Source organism: Diceros bicornis, chromosome 9 (assembly GCF_020826845.1).
Source record: "Diceros bicornis minor isolate mBicDic1 chromosome 9, mDicBic1.mat.cur, whole genome shotgun sequence".
NCBI classification, from domain to species: Eukaryota; Metazoa; Chordata; class Mammalia; order Perissodactyla; family Rhinocerotidae; genus Diceros; species Diceros bicornis.
Genome location: NC_080748.1, coordinates 26,295,302 through 26,323,092, shown reverse-complemented (window position 1 = coordinate 26,323,092; position 27,791 = coordinate 26,295,302). Strand labels below are relative to the sequence as shown.

At 41.5% G+C, this 27,791-nt stretch overlaps 1 pseudogene; it reads right to left on the bottom strand.

Moving 5' to 3' along the window:
- On the bottom strand, positions 1–26,480 carry LOC131409936 (guanylate cyclase soluble subunit beta-2-like; annotated as a pseudogene).
- Between the last annotated feature and the right edge of the window lie 1,311 nt (positions 26,481–27,791).

Sequence of the window (27,791 nt, the reverse complement as noted above, 5' to 3'; positions counted from 1 at the left end):
TCATAATATCCAGGAGGCAAGAAAAGAGCATTTAGGGCAAAATGGTTGAGCTGATCCCCGGGAGCTCTCACCGAATGGAAGGTAGCAGCTTGGTGGTGGGTGGGGATGACACCCGTGTTGACCCTGCAAACCCAAGGACCACTCTAAACACATCCAAAGTTGTTAGCGGAAAAAATATTCAACACTAATGACGAGGCTTCTCTTTTTCACCCAGCCTTGTGATCCAGCAGAGTTTGAGGTCTCCTCACGATCTCATCCTCTGAAGCATTCAAGTTCTGGATCAGAAAGTATGTGGTCATCTTCACTTTATCTTTCACTTCAATTTCACCCCTTTCAATTATTTCAAACCCTTGATTTTCCAGGGCTCTGCACAGAGAAAAAAATGCACCAGATATCCAAGACCAAAGGTTTGTAACTCGAGAGTTGGCTACAACGTTAAGGATGATGGGAGAGGAGAAGTCTGGGACCCAGGACACCCAGGAGGACAGGGGCTCCAAGACATCAGCCCGGGCCTGCTGAGGGGGCCAAAGAGGCATGAAGCTCAGACATTCTGAACAGGGTGCCAAAGGCAGAGGGAGAGCACAGGGGACCCACCAAAACCCTGTGCCCTGTCACCACATTTTCTCCTCCAACACAGCGCTCATCCCCATAGCCCTCACACTTCTACAACCACGTCCCCAATGCCTCTGCGTGCACCATCCCTGCATGATTCTGAAACAGCAGGCTCCTTGCATATCAGCCCGCTTCTTTCCATCTCCCCCAAGCTCCTGATATACCCTACAGTTGTCATCATGCTCATCCTAACTACCTAAGAATTTCCATGATTTCTGGCTGCCAAGGAACTGAAGAAGAAGAGTATAGGGACGGGACCATGAAAAGAGACAGAGCTATGGGTAATTATACAATGTTTACCTGTTTATTTATTTACTGGCAGCTGAGAGATGTTGGAGAAAAAACACAGAACCGTGCAGACTAGCAATGTTTCAAATTCATGGTCAGCTGCCTCAACCGGGTCTTGGCACTTCATCAGCCTTCCCTTGTCCTTGGCTGGTTCCATGGAGATTCCAGACCTTTGCCACACTCCTCGTGTTCCCCCATTTGGCACCTGCTCCCCCTACTCTCAAGCTGCTGACCGTGCCTCCTTCTTCGTGGCTTTATCTACAAAATTATAACCATTATAGGTGAGACCCTGCAACTTCTCACTCCATTGACCACACTCACCCTTTCCCCTAATCTCAGAGGATGAGATGTCTTGTTCAAGGACATCCCATTCATGCCCGCTTGCCCCCTCCTCAGGGCCTGGGCCCACCAGTCACCCCCTCCGCTTATCTTCAGCTTCCTCTCCATTTGCATCCTCCCCTCAGCCTACTAGCATGCTGAGGTCTCTTCCAACCGAAGTAGAAGCAAACAACTTCTCACTTGATTATCTCCTGCTTTAATCCCATACAAACACTCTCTTCCTTTTATCCTTCAACCCACAATCCAGTGTCTATGCCCACCGTTCTACCACAAGCGCTCTGACAACGTTCCAAAAAACTCTGGTGAATATTTTTCAGTCCTTGTTACTATATTTGACATTTTCGTTCAATTCTTCCTCCCTAACAATATTCACAAGGGTGCTTCTCACCCCAAACTCTTCTGGTTTTTTTCTGTTTCTTCCTCCTCTTACATGGGCTCCTCTTCCTCCCACCGCAACCTAAATGTTAGTTCTGTGCAGGATTCTGTTGTCTTTCCACTGTTCTTCTCACACTGCATCATTCTCCATGTGATTTCATCAACTCTGATGGCTTAATTACCACCTATATGTTGCTGACTCCAAGTCTAGATCCCCAACCAACAACTTGACTCCAAATTTCATCCATCCATTTAACAACACAACTTAGAGGCTCCACAATTCCTTTGAATTCAACATGTCCAGAACTCATCATCTGCCCGTATGAATGGAATCTCTCTTGTCTTATCTCAGTTGGCAATATCACCATTCAGGTCCTAGTCATCCAGGATGGAGACCTGGGAGACATTCAAAGCTCCTCCCTCTTTATCATCCCCCATTTCTAGTAATTACCAAGTTTAGCTGATTTTACTTTCCCCCAAATTTCCACTGACAAGTGTTCTGCTTCAAACCAAACTCCTAACAGTTCTTCTCTTTCCCATTTCCTGATTCTCAAATCTATCCTGACAGTATCTCTAGAGTGATCAGTGTCAGATAGGACCCTAACCTTGGCATTGTCTCTGATCTCACACTCCTTAGGCTCTCTTCCTCACCTACAGTGTAAGTCCTGGCCCTTCGATAGGGCACACACAGCTCTCACCACTTTCTGCTTCCTATTTTCTGCTCCAGCAAAGCTAAATTGTTTGTAGTTCTCTGCACTTATTCTACATCTGTGCTGTACTGCTTGTTTTTCACTCCCAATACCCCGGTTTTGGCTAAATCCTACTCTGGAACTCCTTGTTCAACATTTAGCTCAGGAATCTCCTCCTCCACAAAGAATTTCTTTCCTGAGTTAGGCACCCTTGCCCGGGCTCCTATAACACACACTATAGTTCCCTCAGCCACGAGAGTGCAGTGGTTAACTCAGTACAGATTCTGAGCCTGTCCTCCAGGTTGTATCCAGGCTCTTTCTTTCCTAGCCTGCTTGTGACCTGAGGCAAGTTATTAACCTGATTTTTTCTCACCTGTAGATAAGAATAAAAATAGTCTATCTTCACTGAGTTGTTGCAACAGTAAATGAATTAACATATGTAAAAGAGCTTAGAACAGAATGTGGCCTATTGTAAGTGCTCAAGAAATCATAAGTATTGTTGTTTTGTTTTTTGGGTTTTTTTGTGAGGAAGATCAGCCCTGAGCTAACATCTATGCCAATCCCCCTCTTTTTGCTGAGGAAGACTGGCCCTGGGCTAACATCCGTGCCAATCTTCCTCCACTTTATGTGGGACACCGCCATGGCATGGCCTGACAAGTGGTGTGTCAGTGCATGCCCGGGATCTGAACCCCGGGCCACCAGCAGCAGAGCATGCACACTTAACCACTACGCCACCGGGCTGGCCCCCATAAGTAATGTTTTACGCATATCTTTATCGTTGTACTTATCACGCTTTAAAAATAATGATCTGTGAATATTTCTTTCTTCTTCCACTAGACCAAGGGTCAGCAAACTTTTTTGTAAAAGACCAGATAGTAAATATTTTTAGCTTTGGGGCCCATACAGTCTCTGTCACAACCACTCAACTCTGCCATTGTAACATGGAAGCAGCCATAGATGATATATAAATAAAGAGCATGGCTGTGTTCTAGTAAAACTTTATTTACAAAATCAAACAGCAGACTGGATTTGGCCTGTGGGCTATAATTTGCCGATCCCTGCACTAGATCATATGCTCCTTAAGAGCAAAAACTATCTTATAGTAGAGGCTCGACAATATTTATTGTCTGACACAATGTCTTCTGGCAGCTAGTGTGGCGTAGAAGAAAAAAACACAGATTTCCTACACTACCCCCATCCCATGGCTGCTAGGCCCTCTGTAAGTTCTGGAAGGAGAAAGGACTAAGGAAGGCATGAATAAAGAAATGGCTACCTGTAGGCCGTGGGGCTGAGGTGCACTTAGTCGGGAAGCCCATGACTTTCCATCCTAGAAGCTGTGTTCACAGCATCACCAAACAAGCAGTACCATGGCATCTTGTCCCCCACGACACCTGCTAAGACTGGTCCCCTGTGGATCCCCACTCTGATCTGTACAGAGAAAACCTCACGGAAAAGGGACCAAGGAATGCTCTTGCTTTTATTTTTAAATTGAAGTATAATTTACATAAAATAAAAAAGACAGATCTTAAGTGTTCAGCTCCATGAGTTTCCACAAGGGCATTTATCCGTGTAGCCACCATTCAAATATAATATAGACTAGCTCCATTACCTCGCAAAATTATCTCGTGCCCCTTTCCAGTTCAGTTCCATCCCTCTCTGCAGAGGTAACCACTTTCTTATTTCTTTGACCAAAGGTTAATTTGCCTGTTCTAGAACTTCACATAAATGGAATCATATAGCATATGCTGTTTTGTATCAGGTTTCATTTATCCAAAATAATGTTTTTGAGATTCATCCATATTGTTGTACGTATCAGTTGTTAATTCTTTTATTGCTGAATACTATTCTATTATAAGAATATATCACAATTTATTTATCTGGTCTTCTCTTCATGAACATTTAGGTTATTTTCAGTTTGGAGCTGTTATGAACATTCTTGTACAGATCTTCTTGTAGACATACATTTTCATTTTTCTTAGGTAAATACCTAGAAGTGGAATTTCTGGGTCACAAGGTAGATGTATATTTAATGTTACAAAAAACCTTGCCCAACACTTCTCCAGTCTTTGAACCATTTTACATTCCTATCAGCAATGTGACACTTCCAGTTGTTCCACATTCTCACCACCATTTTGTCTTCTGGTGGGTGAGAAGTGATATCTCATTGTGGCTTTAATTTGCATTTCCCTGATGGCTAATGATTTAAGCACATTTTCATGCACGTATTGTCCATTCATATACCTTCTTTTGTGAAAAGTCTGTTCAAGTGTTTTGCTCATTTTAAAAATTGGGTTATCTTTTATTGTTAATATATAGGAGTTCTATATATATTTGGATATGTAATATATATGTACTACAAATATTTTTCCCCTTCTGTGAGTTTGTATATTCATTTTCTTTAATAGTAGAAATTTTAAATTTTGATGAATGTATTAGTTTGCTAGTGCTGCCATAACAAAACACCGAAAACTGAGTAGCTTAAACAACAGAAATTTACTTTCTCACAGTTCTGGAGGCTGGAAGTCCAGGATCAAGGTGTCAGCGGGGTTGGTTTCTCCTGAGGCTTCTCTCCTCAGCTTGCAGATGGTGGCCTTCTCGCTATGTCCTCACATGGCCTTTTCCCTGTGTGTGTGCATCCCTGGTATCTCTTCATGTATCCAAATTTCCTTTTCTTATAAGGACACCAGTCACATTGGATTAGAACCTACTCTAACAGCCTCATTTTAACTTAATCACCCCGTTAAAGGCCCTATCTACAAATATAGTCACGTTCTGAGGTACTAGGAGTTAAAGCATCAACATATGAATTTCAGGGGAGACATAATTTGGCTCATAATAATGAAGTTTATCAATTTTTTTCTTTCATGGTTAGTGCTTTTTGTGTCCTACCTAAGAAATCATTGCTTACTCCAAAGTCACGAAGCTATTCTCCTATATTTCCTTTCAAGAAGCTTTATGATCTAGCATTTATGTTTAGGTCTATGATACATAGCAAATTAATTTTTGTATATGGAGTGAGGTAGGCTTGAGGTACATTTTATTTTCCGTTTGGATATTCAATTGTAACAGAACCATGTCTCAAAAAGAGGTTCCTTCCTTCACCAAATTGATTTGGTGCCTTGGTCAAAAATCACAGTTGGCCTTTAATATGTAGTAAATTTCTGGATACTCTATATTGCTCCAATGATCTATTTGTTTATCTTTCTGCCAGTTCCACCCTGTCTTTATTACCATAGCTTTAGAATAAGTCTTGAAATTAGGTAGTATAAGTCATCCAATTTTGTTATTTTCCAAGATTTAAAATTAGATTTAAATAGTTTGTTTTTATTTCATTTTCCAATTTTTTGTCCTTAGTATGTAAAAATTCAACTAATTTTTATGTATTGTCCTTGTATCTTGTAACCTTGGTAAACTCTCTTATTAGATCCGATAGGTTACTATGGTTTGTTATGGTTTTCTAGTTGCACTATTATTTGGTCCGTGAATAATGACCATTTTTCTTCTTCCTTTCTAATCTTTATGTTTTACATTTATTTTTCTTGCTTTATTGCACTGAGTAGGGCTTAATATATTTGACTAGAAGTGCTTGTCTTTGCACTTATCCTGTTTTAATTTGCTAAGCTTTTGGATATGTGGGTTGATATCCTTCATCAATGCTGAAAATTCTGAACCATTGTCTCTTCAAATATTTCTTCTGACCCATTCTCACTCTATTCTCCTTCTAGGACTTCAGTTCCACATATAGTAGTCCATTTGATATTGTCCTACAGATCTAGGATGCTCTGTTCTATTTTTTCACCCTGTTTTCTTCTTTGTGTTTCAGTTTGGATATTTTCTATTGCTCTGTCTTCAAAATCTCTGATCTTTTCCTCTACTGTCTCTAGTCTTTTTCAAGCCCATAAAATGAATTTTTTATTTCTGATTCCTGATATCATGGTTTTCATTCCCATAAGATAGATAGATATATAGAAATAGATAGATAGACAGACAGATAAATAGATAGATAAAGATATAGTGCGTGTGTACTTCCTATCTGCTCAAACTTATTGTTCCCCTTTTCCAATAGATCCTTTAAAATATTTATCACAGTTATTTTAAAGAGTCTGTCTGATAATTCCAACATCTAGACCATCTTTGGACCTGCTTCTATTGACTATTTCTTTTCTTGGCTATACACTCACCACCATTTTCTTGTTTCCTCTTGAATATCATATTTTAAATTATTTAATTGTATTTGTGAAAGTTCAGTAGAGACTGAAGTAGATAATATTTACCCATCAGAAAAGTTCATAGCCCTTCTTCTGTCAGACTGCTAAAGTGAAGACCGAGTGAATTAATCTGTATTTGAATTGGGTCTGGGCTTTCTCCAGAGATATTGCTAGGTTCCAGTCAGCACTAATTTCGAATATTATGAAGGTTAGATCATGACTTTCTCTCCAGCTGGGTTTGGGATCTGAGTGCCAGCAAGTGTCTGAGAACCTCCTATGCTTTACAGCCAAGCCTCCAGTTTTCTGAAATGTGGGAGATCTCTTTCTGCTTTATAGACCAACAGTGAGATTTTTGAGAGTCTCCTTGCTCCTCAGTCCACCCTGGCTCTCTGTACCTTGGGAGATTTCTCTCTGCCCCCAGAATTAAAAGGGTCATTGTAGTGCTCTTGGTAAAAGCCAAGAGTACCTCAGAGGAATTTCTCTCAGTTCTTTTACTCTAATACTATCCTTCCATGGGCCACTGCCTTGCATTTGGGGAAGGCCCCATATACCTCAGGGACTGGGGAGCTCTCTCAGCTCTCCTCCCCTATTCCTAGGCTTTGGCTGAATAACCCCATGCACTTGGTGATGGCCTGTGCGAAAGAGTTGGTAGATGGGTACAGACTCTGTGGCTAGGACTTATCAAAGACAGGATCTTTTGGATTCTAACTTGTCATTCCAGCCCCAAGGTGGCCATTAAAAGTTCACTAAAATTTATACTGTTTTCTTCTTACCCTCACCTCTGATGGATTACTTCTTCTGCTGCTCTACTATGGATGAATGTAATTATGAGTGTCTTCTAGACAGCACACAGACTATAGGTCTCTTGAAAGGGCTTGTCACTTTCTAGAATTGAGTTCATTTATATTTCTTTGCTCTCTGACAGGCTTTTTAATAAACTACCAGTATGGGAACAAAAGTCGCTTGCAGCTTTCTATATTCTAACCAGACGTACTTGTCGTTTCATATTTTCATGCCAGATTTTATCCTCCCGGAAATAAGATTATAAATTCCTCTAGGAAAAGGAGCCTGTCATTTATTTCTCTGAATCCTTCAGATCACCTAGTAATACTGTCTCATGTATAGTAGGACCTCAGTGAATGTATATTAAAGGCTATATGAATGAAATAATAGAAGATCTCAAAGAGTACTAATTTTAAAACTGTAGAAATGGCAGCACAATTCTCTTAAGAGAGAAAATGTTTCCAGTCCTTTCCTCTACTTCCCTAAATAAACCCACATGATACACTGTTTCTGGTGGATATTTAATGATGCTCCTAACTACGTCCCTATTCTTATCTTAGAATTAATAACATTTTTTCCTGTTTTCTTCTTGGTAAATCCACCATGAAAGTTTCCAGGAATTCATTGTTTAATGTCGTTCTTATTAGTGTAGCATTATTTACATCTCTGTTGCTATGCCTCTTTCACACACACACACACACACACATATACTCTTTCCAATTACACAACAGTATATTTTCAATTATTTTTTCTTCAGTGGCTTACATTAGAGTCCTTTAACTGAAACACTTATCTCTTATCTGACCTTCTTATCTCTACTCTCTCATTAGCTCCCATCTTGATGTTTAATTTCTTACACTGGGGGTTTTACTCAACAGATGTATCTGTGTGTCTACAACAAGCCAAGTATTGTAGACATGTTGTTCCTGTGACTACCTCAAGCCAGCTTTTACTCAGAAGACTGCAGTGGACACAATAACCAGAACCTGCAGTATTTCTCAGCTTCCAAATCATTGTGGTGAGGGTGGGTATAGCACATTTTTAGAATCTCCTGCATAGGCGTTATAATTTGGAAAAATCATATTCCATCTTACAATGGCTTTATTTATTTTTGGTTGGCTATTTAGTCCACTTTGAAGATTGGACTGATAGGAGCAGAGAAGGGATTAGATTTTAAAAGGCAGAGACACTGCTCTAAGCTACCTTAAGATGGTTAGGTTCTGCTGAGCAGACAGAAGAGGGCATCTACTTTTCATCTCTAAATTTGTCCAACTTTCATAGTGTGAACAAACTTCCATACTTGGAAGAGCAGCATCCTGTGAGAAAGGCGAACAGATGTCTCACTAATGGCCACGTAGCGGAAGGCAAGCTATTCTGAATATCTTATGGCACCGTGGTGTCTAGCCTGCTGGCTAGAGGCAGTTTCACACCTCAGCCTGAGTTCTGAACCTGTCAGACGGCATGCTGGATACACAATTTCCCTAAGTGGGGAAAAGCTGGCTATTTAGTAAACCTGAACCACTTGTTGAAATGCTTGCACAAAAAAGCAGGAATTACAAAATTCTTGGCTTTTTCATTCAAGATTCAAATTTCATTTAAATTCAAGATGGGTTGAGCCCTACAAAGTAAATGAGGAGATGTGCTCAGCACTGTCCTAAGATACGGACAAAGGAAGTTTGCAGTGAATCACATGGAAATCTCGAGCTCTAAAGCCTCTTCCAAAATTTGAGAGAAGTTGGAACAATGATATCCTAATATCTCTATTACTTAGGAACATATGCAAGAGAGGAAAAGAGTTGGGAGAAATTACCCATTTTAATTACTGTAACATATCCAGTAATCATCAGAGCAGTCTAATAAACAGAATTCTCCTTTTTTGTGTGAGATGGTCAGTATTAAGCAAAGTACTCAGTTACTCTTTACCTGGATGGGCTCTCCAGTAACAGGATGCATCACTTATTTTGCAGAAATTCTCATCCCCAAGGCAAAATTAGCTGCTCTAGGAGCATGGCTTGCAATAGGTACTGGGACATCCCTACAACCATATGAGCATCTCCTATTGTTTCCACCTGGAAGGGAAAAAGAGGGGTATTCAGAGAGTTTCCTTAACGCATGAAACATATTACCAAATATTTTTGTCATTTTTCTGCACATTGTCAGAAGGACCATATTAAAGTTGGTGCTTATTTGCTAGGGGTATGAGGAGTGTGAGGAAGGAGGTGAGAAGAAAAATGGCTCAGAAAACAACGAAGAGAGAGAAAAAAGGCCTTCTGTTTTTGGTGGAAACATCCTAGAGAAGATGAGCTCCTAGGGTAGTCATATGATGCTATGTATTAGATGTATGTTATTTGCAATAGATGCCGCTGAAATTTAAGAAGGGAGAACCATTCCCTGGAGAAACAGTGTTTGCTCCTCAAAGGCCTCTTAGCCCTGGGTATTATCAAAAGATTCCTAAAAAACTAAAATTCCTGAAATACCTCCAATTCCCTTTTAGCTCTTCTTCTTCACCCCACTCCCATCCAGACCAAACCCCAGACCAGTGAACAGAGAGGCAAAGAAAGGCCTATAACCGAGTGCCTGCCCTGCCTGAGCGCACTGTAACAGACACCCCATGGTACACAAACACTTGCTTTGTAGACCTCGTGGAGACTGGGTAGTCTGTCAAACTTGGAGTACATTGAATTCAGCATGTTCACTATTTGGATAGGTTCACAGGCAGCACAGATGTTAGTGCATGTCACCACATCACTAGAAAGGATTGTGCAGGTTTTAAATTCTCCTGCAGAGAACAGAAACCAGGTATCAGTGATAGCCAAGGATATAGAATAATAATTCTATGAATTCTGAATTCAAGTGCCCCTTGGGAACCAAATCTGACTGTGCCTTGGGGATAAGGAGCCAGATGCCATTCACCACTCACCATTCATCCAACAGACATTTATTGAGTGTCTGCTGTGAGCTAGTCATCATGCTGGGAGAATCATATAACATTAAGCAGACAGGGCCCCCACTCTTCAGGAGTTCCCAGTCTAGAGGAGGAGACAGAGGAGTAAACAAATACTCACTAAGATGTGACAAGTGCTGTGGGATGACAGAAATGGGTCGGGTGGGCACTGGCTTACAGAGAAGCCCCTGGCCGGTGGGCCAAGGCAGAGCCTGAACTACAGGAGACCCAGGGCAGAGGCTGACAGAGACTGGTCACTGTCACGACAGTGGTGAATTCCCTATCTCTGCACAGGGGGCAAGCCACCATGTCATCCATATGTCCTGCTAACTCATCTGGCTGCTTCCACTCTTGCCCCCACTGTTGCTAATTTCCATATAGCAGCCAGATGATCTGTCTAAGTCAGATCTCTGCCTCCTCTGCCTCAAATTTTCTACGACTTCTATCACACTTAGAATAAAACACAAAATCCTTACCATTGCCTATAAGGGGCCCCCTCTGTTCACACCACCTCTGACCTCATGTCTCCACACTCCCTCTGGCTCACTCCACTCTGGCCACACTGGCCTCCTTGGGGTCTTTCCAGCATGTTAAGTGTCTCCTGCTGAGGGCCTCAGCACCTGCTGTTTCCTCTGCCTGACACATTCTTTTCTCAAATATCCACGAGGCTCTGTCTCTCACATCTCAAATGTCACCACCTCAGTGAGAACTGTCCTGACCACTCTATCTACAATAACAGTCCCTAGATCTCCATCCTCTTAGCCTGATTGCTGCCCTCCACCCCGTAAGACATTTGCGGCATGATATTTATATGAGATTGTTTATTTGGTTATTGTCTATCTCCCCATTGAAATATAAGCTCCATGAGATGGAAGGATGTTTTGATCTCTGCTGTATCCCCACCATCTAGAGCAAAGCCTGGCATGAAGTAGGTGCTCAATAACTACTTGTTGAACAACTGAATGGATGACTCTGAACACAGCTGGGTGCCTTCTGTATTATTAATACCTCTGGTAATAATCTCCCCTTTGTGTAACTTTCTCTTCCCTTTGGCTGGCTCACCATTCTCTCTTTATATTCTTCCTACTTTTCTGATCTCCTTGTTTCACTGGCTTTTTTCCCTTATTAAATAATAGATGTTCCCTAAGGTTCAATACCCAACCCTCTTCTCTTCTCACCTCATGCCCCCTAGGTGATCGTATTCATCATTTATGGAGTCTATGATTAACCACCACCCACACTGCAATAACTCCCAGATCGATAGCTCTATCCTAGAACTTTCCATTGAGCTCTCCCTACAATTCCTAACTACCTATTGGTCATGCTATGTGGAGTATTCCACAGGCATTTCAAACCCAACATTTCTGAAACTGACCTTACCACCCTGCCCTCAAGCCTGTTCTTTCTGGTTCTGTCTTAGGATAAAGCATCACATCTTTCTACACTAGAAACCTCACACTCATCACTGACTCCTATCTCTTACCTTCCCATCTTATCACTTATGAGATGCTGCTGATTCCTACTTGTGCTGCCTTAATTCAGGAGTTGACCATCACTCAACTGCACTTGAGTGCAGTTCACTACATGCATTCACTACACTGCAGCCAAAATCATATTTATAAAGCTAATCACATCCTTCCATTATAAGAAAAAAAAAACTTCAATGAATCCCTACATCTAAAATAAAAGACAATTTCCCTTTCCATGATCATTCAGATTCATCACTTATGACCGGAGCCTCATCCTATCCGTCCGGCCTCAACGGGTACCGCTTTGCCGTGTACACAGTGCACTGTGCACTGCACAGTGCACAGGGACAGTGCACTGCAATGTTTATCTTCATGCTGCCTCACCTTTGTTCTTGTCCTCCCCTTCTCCTGAAATCCTTTGCCTTCTTATTTTGCTGAAATTCAGGCTCAAAGCCCAACTCAAGAGCATACACTTTATATAAGCTTTCACAGCCTCACCCTGCCCCATCTCTTTCTCCTCTGACATTTATTATTAATTTCCCTGTCATCTGTGTTTCCGCAGCACCTTCTGTGGTAGAAAGAGTATGAATTTTGGAGTTAGATGGACTCTGATTGGTTTCCCAGCTTTTTACTCATAAACTAAAGTGAATGCAAATTTGCTCAGCTGTTATGGATAGGAACATCTCCCTCATAGAAATGTTCAGAAAATTAAATGAAATAGCGTATGTAAAATGTCTAACTCAGATCCTGGAACAATACTTGCTCCTTAATGCACATGAGTTTCCTTTCCTTTGTCCACCTCCACCCCCATTAATTTACTCTGTATATATCTGTCAAACCCACAAGACGATGGACTCCTGTGGGTCCCCAAGTCCTGGGACAGTACCCTGGCACTGAGTTCACCATGGCTGTCTGGTGAATGGACACTCACCATGACAAATGGAAAGTGAGTTCAGAGTAAACATGGCATTCTTCCCTCCAGAAATATTTTGCTCTCCCAAAATGGTCCTTAGAGGCACACATGATTTATTTAATGTGTGGGTGTATCATTTCCAGTTATAGTGAAGAACCCTATTCATGGTCACTGAGCAAAGAGGCCAATCTCAAGATACAGCTTTAAATTCTTAGAGGATGTAATATACGTGTGTGTACATGACAGGCATTTTTATTTAATCCATATTTCACTCCTGTATCATTTTTATTATTCTCAGTGTAGAGAGAAGAAAACTAAGGATATACAGCTTAAGTAATTAGCCAAAGAACATGTTGCTAACAAGAGCCAGAGCCAGAATCCAAACCCAGATTTGTCTGGTTTCAGAGCCTGTGGCCCTAACCACTAAGGTGCACTGCCTCCTGCTCAGAAGTCTCTGTGAAGGGAAAGGAATGCCTTACCTGCAGCGACCTTTTTGCCCTCCTTCAGCTGGTTGGCCACTTGTTCAGGCAGCATGGCATAAAGCAAGGTCTCTGTTTTCTTCTTTTCTATGGCCAAGTGCTTGGAGAGGATCCACAGCTCCTCCTTCTTCCTCTCCAGCTGGTTGGACAGCTCAATCTCAGCCAGTCGCTGCTGGTTCAGGAGGATGAGATCCCTGGTGGTGTCGTGAGGGGCGATGTCAGAAAGACGCATCTTGCGCTCCTCCAGCTCCTGCAGGCCGTGGAGCTTCGGGGAGCACATGTATCTCATGCACCGCATGGGCTCCATCCAGATCATCTGGCCTTCCCACCACGGAGAGAAACGTGACAATACAGCCTGTCACCAACAGGAGATGATATCGCTGGCCAGATCATCACCCACACAGTATGCCTTTCTATCCACTACACTGTCTCGGTCCTTCACTTTTAGCCACATTTCATGAAAGTTATCTATGCTTTCTGTCTCCACTCACTCATCACCCTCTCTCCCCACAACGGCTCTCTCCACAGCTGCTTTTCTTACTTTGAAGTGGCTCCCGTCCATGGTCTGTCTCCAAACTACCTCCTCCAACAGAAGCCTCTCAGCCTTCTCCTTACTCAGCCCTCCCGCCATTTGATGGTGTTATGTAGACTCTCCTCCCTGAAATCTTGCTTCTGGGCGCTTCCCTCACACTACTTTCTCCCTGAGATTTCTCCTTCTTCTTTCAATTACTCCTTTGGGGTTTTTTATTCATTCCTTAAACGCTGGTGTTCCCCAGGGTTCTGTCTTGATATTCTTCTCTTTTAGCATTCCACTACTGTATCCTATACCACGCTGACAAGGAATCTGAATTTCTAGAGGAAACCTTGCTTCCCGGACTTAGGATGCTTATTTCTTTAAAAATAGATATGTTCATTATTTTATTATAAAATTAATACACATTCATTGCAAAAAAGAAAAAAAGTGGAATAAAATAATAAAAATCACCCATAATCATACCACATAGATAATCATTGTTAATATTTTGGAGTGTATGTTTTTATTACCAAAAAGTGGGGTTATCTCGCATCTTATTTTTGTAATCTGAATTTTTCACTTAAAATATATAATAGATATTCTTCCATAGCATTAAATATAGATATGCATCACATTTTTGCTGGCTACATTGGTTATACTATATTATGTTTAAGCAATAAGCTAGCATTGATTATATTACATCTAATTTATCACTCCATAGACAACATTGCAATGAACAACCTTGAGGAAAGTGTATAATCATGGCTATTTTGTTAAAGGATCTATTCTTAGACATGGAATTACTTAGACAAAGACTATGGTCACTTTTAAGTCTTTTGATACATATTGCCAAATTGCCCTCCAGAATGATTGTGACAATTTACATTCCCATCAACAGTGACTTTTTTTAAATTACGTATTATGTATTTATACATGAATGTATACAATTGAACTCACCTTCAATCCTCTCAGCAAATCTTCTCTTTCTTTGTTAATTCTTTCATCACACTCGTACTTAGTCCCTAGGAGGAGCCAGGCACACTCTTTCAGACTTGGAGGATATAGCAGTGACTCAGACTGACAGAAGTTCCTGCCCTCAAGGAGATTACATCATGTCTTTTCTCAGTTCATCACACCCAGCTACCCAAGCAAGAAAGTTAATAATTATCCCAAATAGTCTTTCTATTCTTCAACCCCTACATCTGGTTACCAATTTCTGCCTTAATTATCCTGTGACTCTATGCCCTGGTCACCACCCCAGTGCCACTGCCTGAGTGCATTCAGCACTTTAAAGCTTCTCACCTGCTCTTCAGTGGCAGCCTCTACCTGGCCTCCCAGCCTCCACTTTCTCTGGTCCATCTATCACATGACTCCAGATTGATCAAGATCAAAACCTCTAATCTGTTCATGGTAGACACCTATAAATGTTTGTAATTGCACAACAGAGCTCAAATCCTCATCTTGCCAGCCTCATCTCCCATCACTCCACTCTACGACTCATTTGGGGTTCCTCTCGGATGTCACCACAGCTCTGCCTGTGTTTATGCCTAGCACACCTAATCGTCAGTCTAGTAGAAAAGACCGCTCAAAATGCGTGCCCCATTACATATACACATAAATTAACTCAAAATGGATCAAAGACCTAAATGTAAGAGTTAAAACTATAAAAACTCTCAGAAGAAAACATAGGAAAAAACCTTCATGACATTGAATTTGGCAATGATTTCTTAGATTTGACACCAAAAGCACAGGCAATAAAAGAAAAAATAGATAAATTAGATTACATCAAAATTTAAAACTTCTGTACATCAAAGGACACAATCAACAGAGTGAAAAGGCAACCCATAGAGTGAGAGAAAATATTTGCAAATCATATTTCTGAAAAGGGATTAGTATCTAGAATATAGGAAGAACTCCTACAAATCAACAACAACGAAAAAAACTGATTAAAAAATGAGCAAAGGACTTGAATAGACATTTCTCCAAAGAATATATACAAATGGCTAATAAGCACACAAAAAAAATGCTCAACATCACTAAAGATTAGGGAAATGAATATTAAAACCATAATGAGATATCACTTAAAACCCATTAGAATAGAAATTATCCAAAAAAAAAAACCAAAAAAAAACCCAGAAGATAACAAGTGTCCCAGAAAATGTGAAGAAATTGGGATACTTGAGCACTGCTGATAGGAATGTAAAATGGTATAGCAGCTTTGGAAAACAGTATGGCAATTCCTGAACAAATTAAAAATAGAATTACCATATGATCCCGCAATTCCACTTTTGGATATATACTAAAATGAATTGAAAGTAGGGACTTGAAGAGACATTTGTACACCCATAATTCACAATAGCCAAAAAGTAGAAGTAACTCAAAAATCCATCAACAGATGAATGGATAAGCAAAGGCAATGGAATAATATAATTATAATAATATAATAATAATTCAGCCTTAAAAAGGACGGAAATCCTGACACATGCTACCACATGGGTGAACCTTGAAGACATTATGCTAAGTAAAGTAGCCCATCACAAAAGGACAAAAATTGTATGATTCTACTAATATGAGGAAGCTAGAGTAGTCACACTCAGAGACAGAAAGTAGAAGGTGGTTGTCAGGGGCTGAGGGGAGAGGGAAATGGAGAGTTGTTGTTTACTGGGTACAGAGTTTCAGTTTTGCAAGATGAAAAATGTTCTGGAGATGGATGGTGATGATGGTTGTACAACAACCATTAAATAAGTGAATGTACTTAACACCACTGAACTGTGCATTCAAAAGTGGTTAAAATGATAAAAAGTTTAGGTTATGTAAATTTTACCACAATTGAAACAAAAATGAAAACAAAATGTGTGCCCTAGTAACAGTAGGTCACATGATCATGTTACTATCTAAAAGACAGACATTAAATTAATACAAATAGTACCACATACATTCTGAAAATTTTGGTAACAGAGACCAGAACTTTATAACTGTGCATATATATGTATACATACACATATATATTATATTTATAATATAATATATGTATAATTAGAGTTCATTTATGTCTAAACCAGGAATGGGTGGAAATAAAATATATTGTTTACAGATTGGGCCAAATGGAAATGTCAGAAAAAACAACTGATCTCAATGTAGTCCTTGCCCCACTTTTTATCCAACTTTTTTTTCTCTAAGGAAGATTTGTCCTGAGCTAACATCTGTTGCCAATCTTCCTCTTTTTGCTTGAGGAAGATTCGCCCTGAGCTAACATCTGTGCCAGTCTTCTGCTATTTTATATGTGGGTCACTGTCACAGCATGGCCACAGACGAGTGGTGTAGGTCCACGCCCAGGAACCAAACCCGGGCCACTGAAGCGGAGCACATCGAACTTAACCACTAGGCCATGGGGCCAGCCTTTTTATCCAACTTTTTTGAGGGAGGAAATTGGAAAACTTGCCTCTCTCCTTTCTGACCAGTCTCCCAAACAGCAGAGAGCAGTGGGGAAGGGGTGAGTTACTACCTCAGAGTTTGAGGGTGGGTAGACTTTTTCATGCTTCAGGCGTCATTTCCCTTTGTGCCTTCAGGACAAATTGACTGTTGGTAAATTTGCAGGTGCTGAAAATGTTGAAGGTAACTTGGGGATGAATGATGGAGAAATATTCATCCAATCGAATCTTCTGGGTTTGGAGTCCTGGGACATACTTCTGAATATCCACTCCAGCTTGCTTGACCCTCAGCTATCCACAGAGGACAGATGTAAGACTAGGGCATAGAGAGCAACCTGCACTGCAAACCTTCTCTTAGAAATGTCATTCTGGCCATGCCTTTTGACTCACTGGGGGGAAGGGGTCAGTAGTAGAACAAACACCAGAGAAGTAATAAATTTATTTTAAAAGACAAATCTGCAGCTAATCTCTGAAAGAGAAAAGAACAGTATGGGAATGCTCGAAAGTGTGTCTCTGACTAACCAGAAACAGAGGTTAAAGCTCTCAATTGAGCTAATAGTGTTTCCCTAGCTCTGTGAGGTCTCTCTGTCTTTCTGTCACTGTCTCTGTCTCTGTCTCTTTAGAATTAATTAATAAAGAAACTAGCAAGTTCTGTAACATTGGATCTGACACCCAGGCCTGGGTGAAGGAGTCCATCATGGAGGTGGAGAGACACCTGCTATCTCCATGGAACACACAGAAGGAAGAAGCAAAATGAGGATCCTTTACGTAAAACGTCCAATGCCAGCACAGGTTGTCCAGGAATACTTAACTTCACTAACCACGGGGACTTTGTTAGCCTGCAGAATCAACCTGACCTTATGGAATAAGCATCATTAAGTTTTCTCTCATTCTATGCCCAAAACTGAAAAAGAAAGGGAGGTTTTTAAGTAAATTAGAATTTAAAATAGTAGTAGTAGCAATAATAATAATAATATCCTCATGGCATTGGGGAAAAGCTGGGGTACATTGCTTTATAATTCCCTACTTGTTTCTTATAGGGGTGTTTATTTCCCCAGTTAGATCAATGCTTTGCAAGCAGAGATGACCCTTAAATGAGTAAATGTCATAGAATCTGTATCCAGCAGTCCACTGGTAGATGATGATTCAACATGTCTATGTGTTGAAATAAATATCAGAGAAAATCACGATGGCTGAAGGCATTTTAACTGATTTTTTTGGACCAAATTTACTTTGCCTAATTGCCCTTTAAACAAGTTTATAATCAATTTAGTTGACATATATTTTATCCAAGGAAATCGATAAGGACCCAACGTTATCCATTACCGGTCATCCTCACACCTCCCACAGAACAGTGGCATGAGTTGGCACAGACGTATCCCCCGACTCCAAGATGCGGAAAGTGAAGCTTGGTGGAACTGAGACATCCATGGTGGCCACAAGGATAACAAGTGGTCATGTTGAGAATTCCACCCTGCCACTGCTACTGACTGTGTTCTTTCTTCTCTTGGTGTAGTAAATTTAAGTGTCACTTCCTTTTTCTCTAATGGCAAACTTTCTCATGCACTCACTAATCCAAATCCCTTGGCACAGCTTCCTTCCATACCTATCAAGAAGATCCTGCATCCTGATTTCTAGAGGATGTCACAATGGAAAGGAAGTCAATGGTCCTGCCAGGCTAAATCCTGGTCCCTGAGCCCTGGTGACTTGAAAGCCCCCACCAGCCATAAAAGCCATGCACCATACTCCCTCCCTAGCCTATCCCCAACCCAAGCTACAGAGGGAAAGGGCCTCTTACTGATTCATCAAAAAAAAATGTGGAAAGGAAAAGCATTGCAGAACGTCTTCTCTTCAATCCAGAGCCGCTTGGGATAAATAGGCACAAAAGTGTCCATGAGATGCCCTGGATGTAGAAAAAGACAGTCTGTTCACAGGCCACTGGCGCCACCAACCTGGCCCAGAGCAGAGCTTGGGATAGCATCTTAAATGTTTCACAGGCAAAGTGCAGTTCTTGCTTTTCAGCATGGGCTCCCTCAGCATCTCCAGATGGCCACGGCAATTCTTCTTCCAAATTAAAACAAACAGAAAACTTGCTACCAGGTTGAGAAGCCCCCTGCCCCCTGCCAAGTTTCTGCCCGCCGCTGAAGAGTTTCTGGGCCAATTGAGTACGTCTCGCCATGAAAACAGAGTCGGCATTGAAACGGTGACAGCCAGACAATGAGCGAGCAGAGCAGAGTGTGCGCGCCCAGCCCAGCGTCAGGGACATTTGCCATGGAGCTTTTTAGATTGACAGTTTTGGGTGGCACGTGAAAATTTAACCAACAGCCCTATTTGGCAAGGGGTAGAGATTCGAAATGGAGCCTTTTTGATATGAAAATCTCCCAGACAAAGGATGTCAATTGCGTGTTTGACTCACTTGCCATGGCTTGAGGGACTTAATACGCAGCCTTTGAGCCCCTGCAGCGCTTCTCCCAGATGCATGTCATCATGACCCTTGGGGACATGATAAGGAGCGCTCTAGCTCTCTTCTCCCCATGGTTCGGAGCCTTTATTCTGACTCAGGTGTTAGGTGCTGATCATGAGACCAGCTCAGTGCAACAGGGGCACCTTCACTGTTAGTGTCATTGAGTGGATTCTGACTCCTAGTGACCCTGTGTACAGCAGAGTGGAACCCTTCCCAATCTTTTTGCACCATGCTCTCACCTTCTGGTGCTATATCAGACAATACTCTGCTGCTATTCATAGGGTTTTCATGGCCAACTTTTTTTGGAAGTGGTTTGCCAGGTCCTTTTTCCTAGTCTGCCTTAGTCTGGAAGCTCCACTGAAACCTGTCCACCATGAGTGACCCTGCTGGTATTTGAAATATCGGTGGCACAGCTTTCGGCATCACAGCCACATGCAGCCACCATAATATGACAACTGACAGTCGTGGGGTGTGATTCCCTGACGGGGAAATGAACCCAGGTCATGGTGGGTGGTGAGAGGGCCGAATGTTAGCCTCTAGACCACCATTAGAGAACCTACTGCCTTCATTTTTCAGGCATCTGAAAATTTCATCTGAAGATGGAGGACTTTTCGTCTGAGGATGGAGGACCTTGTCCAAGGTCACACAGCTCCTCAGGGACAGAGCCAGAAGTCTGCTTTCTTGGCTCTTGGTCCAGTGTCTTTTGCACTACTGGACACTATAGTTATTATCCACATACTTATAGGCCAGAAATGCATCCCAGTGCAGAAGGTCTGAGGAGCAATGAGGAGCTTCCTTGTCCTTGATAATATATCAGTACTCATCCTCATCCTCATTCTCTTCAACACATCACCAACTCCAGTCCTTTCTCTAGTGGCTCTCCCTGATTACGGGAAAGATTGTGTCTCCATGTCACCCAGCACAAATAGAAGGGGCAAAGGAAGGCGAAATAGAGTCTGACGTGTTAAAGTTAAAAACCATGCCTGCCAAGCCCAAGCTCTTCAGAAATCAGCGACATCATAATCATAGAGGACTTTGCCCATCTGTGTTCACCAAGCAGTCATTCTGCTCTGAAAGCCGAGGTCGGGAGAATAGCCCACTCACCTTTTCCAAACATGACTGTACTTCTCACAACCTCCCAGCAGGATTTCCTCACAGGGCAAAGAGTGACACTCAAATATTTCTCCTTCATCCTAAGGAAAGCTGCCTTCAGGGCCTGAAGATGGCAGGGAAAGAAGCATCCATGTCTGGTCATGTGACTGGAGATGCATAAGCCCCCTTTGCTGTGAGGCCAGAGGAACAGTGAGGGCTTGTGAAGTCAATTCTACCAAGACCTCGTAAGCCCCCAAATTTTTAACTAATTAATCCTCATGTTGTTTCTCTATCAAGGTAGCAAGAACTTTTTACAAAATCTCAAGAAGGGGCTGGCAGGAAAATCACACATGATCATCTCTTCCTGTGGTTGAAGATTCTACAGTGAACAGATCTGAAGTGGACTTTGAATGCTCTAAGATATAAACACCATGTGCTCCAGGAATCACAGACTTATCTGGATATTTGTACAAGCTATGTGACAGGAGAGCTGTGCGCCTAATATATGTGATACCTAAACAGATAATGCTCCCTTCACGAGTTGTAATTGAGGCAGCCAATCACAGGATCATGAGCTGACTCCAGACCCCTGACTGGCCTCAGCCGCAGAAGTAGGCACTAAGGACTTGAAAGGTCAATTTATTTTAGGAGGATTGCAAAATAAGCCACCAGACCCAAATTTCAGGCCCTTTATATTGATATTTTTATAGGTGAAAATCTTCCAGGCTAAGGTACACTCCAAAAAGCCTCTCAATGTATATCCAGCTTACCTTAACCCAGTGGTTATGAACTAGGAGTGATTTTGTCCTGTACCTCCACCCTGGGGACACTTAGCAATGCCTGGAGACATTTTTGATGGCCACAATTGGGGCTACTAGCATCTACTGGGTAGAGATCTAGAGGATGATGCTAAACATCCTATAATGCACAGGGCAGCCCATCACAACAAAGAATTATCTGGTCCAAAATGTGAATAGTGTGGAGATTGAGAAACCCTGCCTTGACTCCACTGTTAGAAGGTCCAGTTGATTCCCCCACTAGGAAGGATTATGCTTTTTGAAGACATAGCAAACCCAGTACCTCTCGGTCTCTCTGGATGTCCTGACTATCTTGTGACCTGTTTGTCTTTGCCCTTCTCATCTGTCTGGGAGACTTCTGCACAATCAGAAATACAACATGCTCCTTCTTCCCTGTCCTCTCCTCTTCCTTATTAATGTCAAGGATGTCCATGATCACTTCAAAGTTGAAGAAGTCTTTGGCCACAGCCGCAATGATACCTGCAATAAGCAGAAGGACACCTGGCAGTGAGGGATGGCAGAAGGCAGTTGTGTCAGTAAAAATCATAAAATAATCAAATTATACAACTTCTGATGACTATTCCAGAGTTCACCATGCCCAGGCCTGCATCAAGACAGGCAGCATATGAAACACTAATAAAATTAGAAAATAAAATAACTTACAGGCAGAGATTGAAGTTATACATGGCTGGATACCAAATACATCCCTGCCACTCTAATTTCTAGATCAGCACCTATTCATTTGTTTGTTTATTTCAGGAAGGCATTTAACCCATTAAACACACTCTGGAGATAAGGGAGGCAAAATTCAGTTGTAAAAGCATTAAAATGGTGTTTTATGTTCCTCTGGGAGTCGCCCAGGGTGATAAAATAAAGCATGGGAAAAGCACGAATGAAGAGGTTCGTCACAGCACTGTGTATAATAGCAAAAGAGTAGTATCAACTAAAAGTTCAACAACAGGGGACTAGCTAATTACAATATGGAGTATCACTCAGCTATTGAAGATGGTGGTTTTAAGGTCTATGCGAAAACGTGGAAGGATGCTTTTTCTACAATGCTGAATACCAAAAAAAAGTCAATATAAACTAATATATGCAGAATTATCACAACTATGTAAAAATCCACATAATTTTAAATGTTGAAATAAAAATGAAATTATTCCTTCTTTTGGCACTCTGGAAGCTTCTTTTAAAGGTTCAGAACTTCGGGAGTAATGGTCAAGATGGCAAAGAGTCAGACTACAGAAGAGATGGAGCTCTAACTTCCCACCCACAACTGGCTGTTAGCCATCCTGGAGAATTTGTGGAGAAAGCTATCCTTACTCCAGAGGCCTCACAGCTCTGGAACTGGTTAAGCCATCCCCATACCTGGTACAATGTGGCACAGACCACTTCTATCAAAGTAGTAATGGAGAAGCATTTTCCCATCTGCTCCTCTCTCCATAGGAAATGATGGTCCGTTCCTCTCCTAATTAAAAGACACAATATGTTTTTCCCAGTGAATGCAAGTTGCTTAAATTATGTTTTGGAGGCTTTGTGAAACAACAGTACTTATCCGCTACATCACACAGAACTATATCCCAAACGCCCCTCCAATCACAGATAAATAAAATCTCCCATGGTTTCAGCCCCTGAAAATAGTAAGGAATTTCATATGGTACCTAACTCCCTAGCCAACTCTATGTGGCAAGTATTATCTCCACTTTAAAGAGAAGGAAACCGAGGCTCAGGGAATTTAAGACCAGATTAATGGTGGAACGACATTTTGACGCCCAAACGAGCCTTTCCACCATGCTGTGCTGCTTCTACCCACACTCCAAGGGGTGGCTGACTGCTGTGCTCAGCCTGTGACGAAGTGACCACGAGCAACTTCACTCTCAGAAGGATCAGGGGCTCAGAGGAATGTGCAAGTGGATAAGAGTTAATTCCTTCTTCTGTAAGCATAATTCCATCCGTGGTATAAAGTTGCACATTTGGAAAATCAAGGATACATCAGAAGAGATCATCTTTCTCCAGGAATAAATGTTGACAATTCAAGTAGGCACCATCTCATGGTAGACGCATGCCAGGAAATAAGGATGAAGACTTTGCCTGGGGGAATCTCTAAGAGAAGGAATTTTCTCCCCTGCTTGATTCATAGGCAGCTTGGCACCCTGACTTTTGGTCTGAGTGAGGGAAGAGATTAAGGATGTGGGTTCCTTCCCAGATCTGCACTCTCTTCCAAGGGGAGGGAACAGTTGCTAGTTAAAATGAGATTTGTTGGAGTTTTTAAAAAATATTTATTTTATCTTTCCAAAAGCATATACATAGAGAATGCATATGTTTGTATATACGTGTGTTTACATCTTGACTGAATCTACAGAAGATTAGAGGCAGCACATACAAAAAAGCATATGATACAGGAAATTAAAAGTTGTTTTAAAAAATTATATCTCAATCCTACATAGCAAAAATAGAATAACAGAGTATAGAAGGGCTAAAATGAACATCCACACACTCCTGCTGCCATCTCCACCCTTACTCCTTGCCCGCAGCCTAGGCCACTTCCAGAGACACTTCTCAAAGCGTGTGCTTTTAATTCTTCTGGTCAGTGTCTCCAACTCTCTAAGTAATATGATTATTTTATTTTCAAGAAATATTTTATTTCTTGATGAAAATAGGGCTTTATAAAAGCAGAGAATCAGGGCAAAGGGAAAACAGTGAGCAGCAGAACAGAGCATAGTCTGTGGAGATAGGCAGCCCTGGGGTCGAGTCCTAGCTCAGCCACCACAACCTGGGCCATTTGACTCTTGTGGACCTCAGTTTCTCCATCTGTATAGTGGGAAAAGTAAGAGTAGCTAATCTTAGGGGTGTTAAGAAGATAATTCAATGTTTATAAATTACTTAGCCTAACACCTGCCTCATAATTAGCATCCAATGAAACTTAGCTAAAAACAAACAAGATTAAAGGCACAGCTATAACCAGAAAAGTATGCTTTAAAGCACTGCCAAGCTACTAGAGACAGACATAAAGGAAAAGTCAGCATTATCTTATTTTATTTTTGCCTAAAGAGACAATCTATAATATTTTACCCAGTATAAAGCACTATATAGCTATTGGGTATCACTGCATGTATTTTATTTCAACTTTCATACTATAACATTTATATATTTTATTTATCTCATTATATGCAAAATGTTCTCACTTACCCTGGAGACATTCTATTCTATCGCTTCTCCAGCATTGGTTTTGGCAGATGAAGGAATGACTATCAGAAGAAGGGTGGCAGGAGTGGGATAAAAACAATGGACTTCGAACTTCAGAAACTCGATTCCTTTCACTCTTCTTCATAAAAGTGACAGTAAGACAGTAAAAGGAATACGTGGAACCTAAAAGATATTCCAGAATATTTTTTGATTTAATGAACAAATGGAAGAACATTAATATCTTCTCTAGAACTGTGTCTTAAATATTAGCCAAATTTTCAGATGAAAGATTTGACTTTAAAATTATTATGGAAAAGTATCGAAGGGGCCTACCTGTATTTCTCAATTCTCCTAATTGTAGTGCTTTAGCTAAGAAATTTGAAAGGGAGTTGCTATATGAATTACTTTTAAAACTAGCCATATTGAACAGAGAGAAAAGGAAGAGAAGGAAGTTATTATTTATGAAATGCCTTTTCTGTACTGATTACAGTGCTAGAGACTTTTATATGTTATTTCTTTTAATCCACACATCGCTATGAGGGATGATTTTTTTTCCTATTTATTCCTTTTTGTCTGTGTGTGCGTCCAATGCCTAAAAAAGTGCTTGGCACATAGTAGGTACTCAATACATATTTATTAAATAAATAACTGAAAAAATGGAAGTCCAGAGAGGGTAAATAACTTGTTTGGGATCACACAGCTAAAAAGTCACAGAGCTGGTCAGACAGCAGGGTAGGCCCACCTGACCCATAACCAGGGCTCTTTCCACTCCCTCTATGCTTGAGTAGTTCACATGATAACAACAGGACAGACCCGCCAACTCATCCTACTTGAAGTCAGTTAGGTTTCCAAGCCTCTTATTTCTTATCTGAAAACTGGAGAAAATCATAGTTTTCTAATTTAACACCTATAAGGGTGCACTATGGTTCATGATGTTCTTTAACACACGTAATTCCATTTTATCTTCATGATAACCCTTCAAAGGTGGTTATGAGCAATAAATATAGAAATGGCAAAAAAAAAAGAGCTTAGTGAACTATACATGGCCCTAGAAATAAATAGAAACTGTTTTATTAAAATAATAGATTATTATTATGATACGTGTAAATGTCACTTTGTCTTTTCAATAAAGCGTTCTCTTTTTTAAAAAAGAAAAAGGAGTCTAGGCATTTGAATTTCCAATGATCTCTACAAATAAGAAAACCAAGGAATGAACTCCAGAAGGACATATCCCAATAGGGAAATTAGCTTCTTAACACCTCAGCCAGTCACCCCGTGGGTTAATCAGAATTGGATGGTTTCCGATTCCGGCTCTCGGCCCTGTCAAGTCTTTCCTTCTGATACGTGAATAAATGAATCTCGCTGCAGAAGCTATTTATCAGCTCCATCCAGGCCAGGAAACCTGAGGAGAGATTTTGCAAATCCACTGAAATCTGTTTCCCAGCCTTTGTTCCCATCGTGATCAGTCTTCTAGATTTCATTTCAAACCCACACCAGCCCCTATCAGAATAGGCCGTCCTCCATCACAAAGCCGACCTCTCCAGCTTGTTGTCAGCCAGTTTATAAAAATGGCCAACAGGTATTTATTTTCCATTCCTTTCCCCAGAGAACTCCTCGGCCCACTAACACCATGTACCAAGGATTCCTCAGGCCCTTTGCAACTGCACCCCTCACGGGGGAGGCGGGAGGTGGCCCAGAACAGCTACAGGCATTTGCTTCCACTCGGGTCATCAAGATCAGACTCAGCCTTACCTGATAAGAGAGTGTGAGGTAACTGTGGAGGGCATCCAGGTTTTCAATAAACTCCGTGAGATTTCCTCCCAGTGTCCATAACATCCTGTCATAGCCAGACATCTTAACAGAATTTAAAGAAATATTCTCCAAAGAGTTTCAGAACGGCATCCTTCCATGGACACACCTACGGAATTCAAGAAGACCCCTGAAATGAACGCATCTGCCAAGTGCGTGTTCTCATCTGGGCAGTTTTCGTTTATTTCCAAAGGGTTCACATCCTGCCTGTGTGAGATGTTACCAAACTTCTCTAGGGCTTGACTTTCCTCCTCAGTAAAATGCCAATAAGAATGTCTAAGTCGTGGGGCCGTCGTGAGGAGCCCAGTGCAGGCCTGGCACCTGGTAGGTGCTCATTAAACATGCATCCCCCCAACCCTACTCCGGTCTTTTCTGAGACCCCTGTGGCAAAAAGTTTCTCTACAGTCCACAAGGGGGTGGGAAACTGTCACATCCCCGTGACGTCCAAATCTCAATATCCCAGGTCACACGGAATTCTTTCTTCCTAAGTGTTGCATTTTTCTTTTCTTAACTGTATGATAATTCTGACTTCATGTTTTCTGTGCTAGACATAAAGTAGCTGCTTGATAAAAACCTGGGATAAATTTGTGACGTTAGTGGGGCTGCTGTCCTGTCTGCACTGTTGGAATAGACAGCGTACCATCATTTGTTTTATGGAGAGACAGCCAGTGTTTTTAAAGAACACTCTAGGGGCTGGCCCAGTGGCATAGCGGTTAGGTTTGTGTGCTCTGCTTTGGTGGCCCAGGGTTTGTGGGTTCAGATCCTGGGTGTGGACCTATGCATCACTTATCAAGCCATGCTGTGGCAGCATCCTATATAAAGTAGAGGAAGATGGGAATGGATGTTAGCCTAGGGCCAGTCTTTGTCAGCAAAAAGAGGAGGATTGGCAATAGATCTTAGCTCAGGCCTAATCTTCCTCACAAAAAAAAAAAAAAGAGTATTTTATAGTTCCTGAAACACGCATTAATCAACATTGTTTTACTCAATGCTTGCCAAAACCTTGTAAGATAGATAATCTTATTATCTTGTCATCTTTTTTACAGGTTAGCCCACTGAGGCTGAGAATCATCTTTGTGAATAGACCCAGATCACACAAAGTGGCAGATGCTCTAACTCTAAATTCACTGCTTTTTGCACCGTATCCCACAGCTTCTGGAGCAGCAGTCAGAGAAACAAGGATCTATCCTGAGGTGGGGGCTGCTTACGGGTTTTTCATTGTTGACATAGGAGACAGGGCAGCCATGGATGCTGGTGGCCTGGCGCATCCGTGACATAACATTCTCTTATTTACTGTGGTGTTGTGACTCATGGCAAGTCCTGGGGGCTGGGAGAAGGTCTGGAATGCCCACCTCTGGGATTCACAATCACCAGAATCCTTGGCTGGATCCTCGGATCCTAC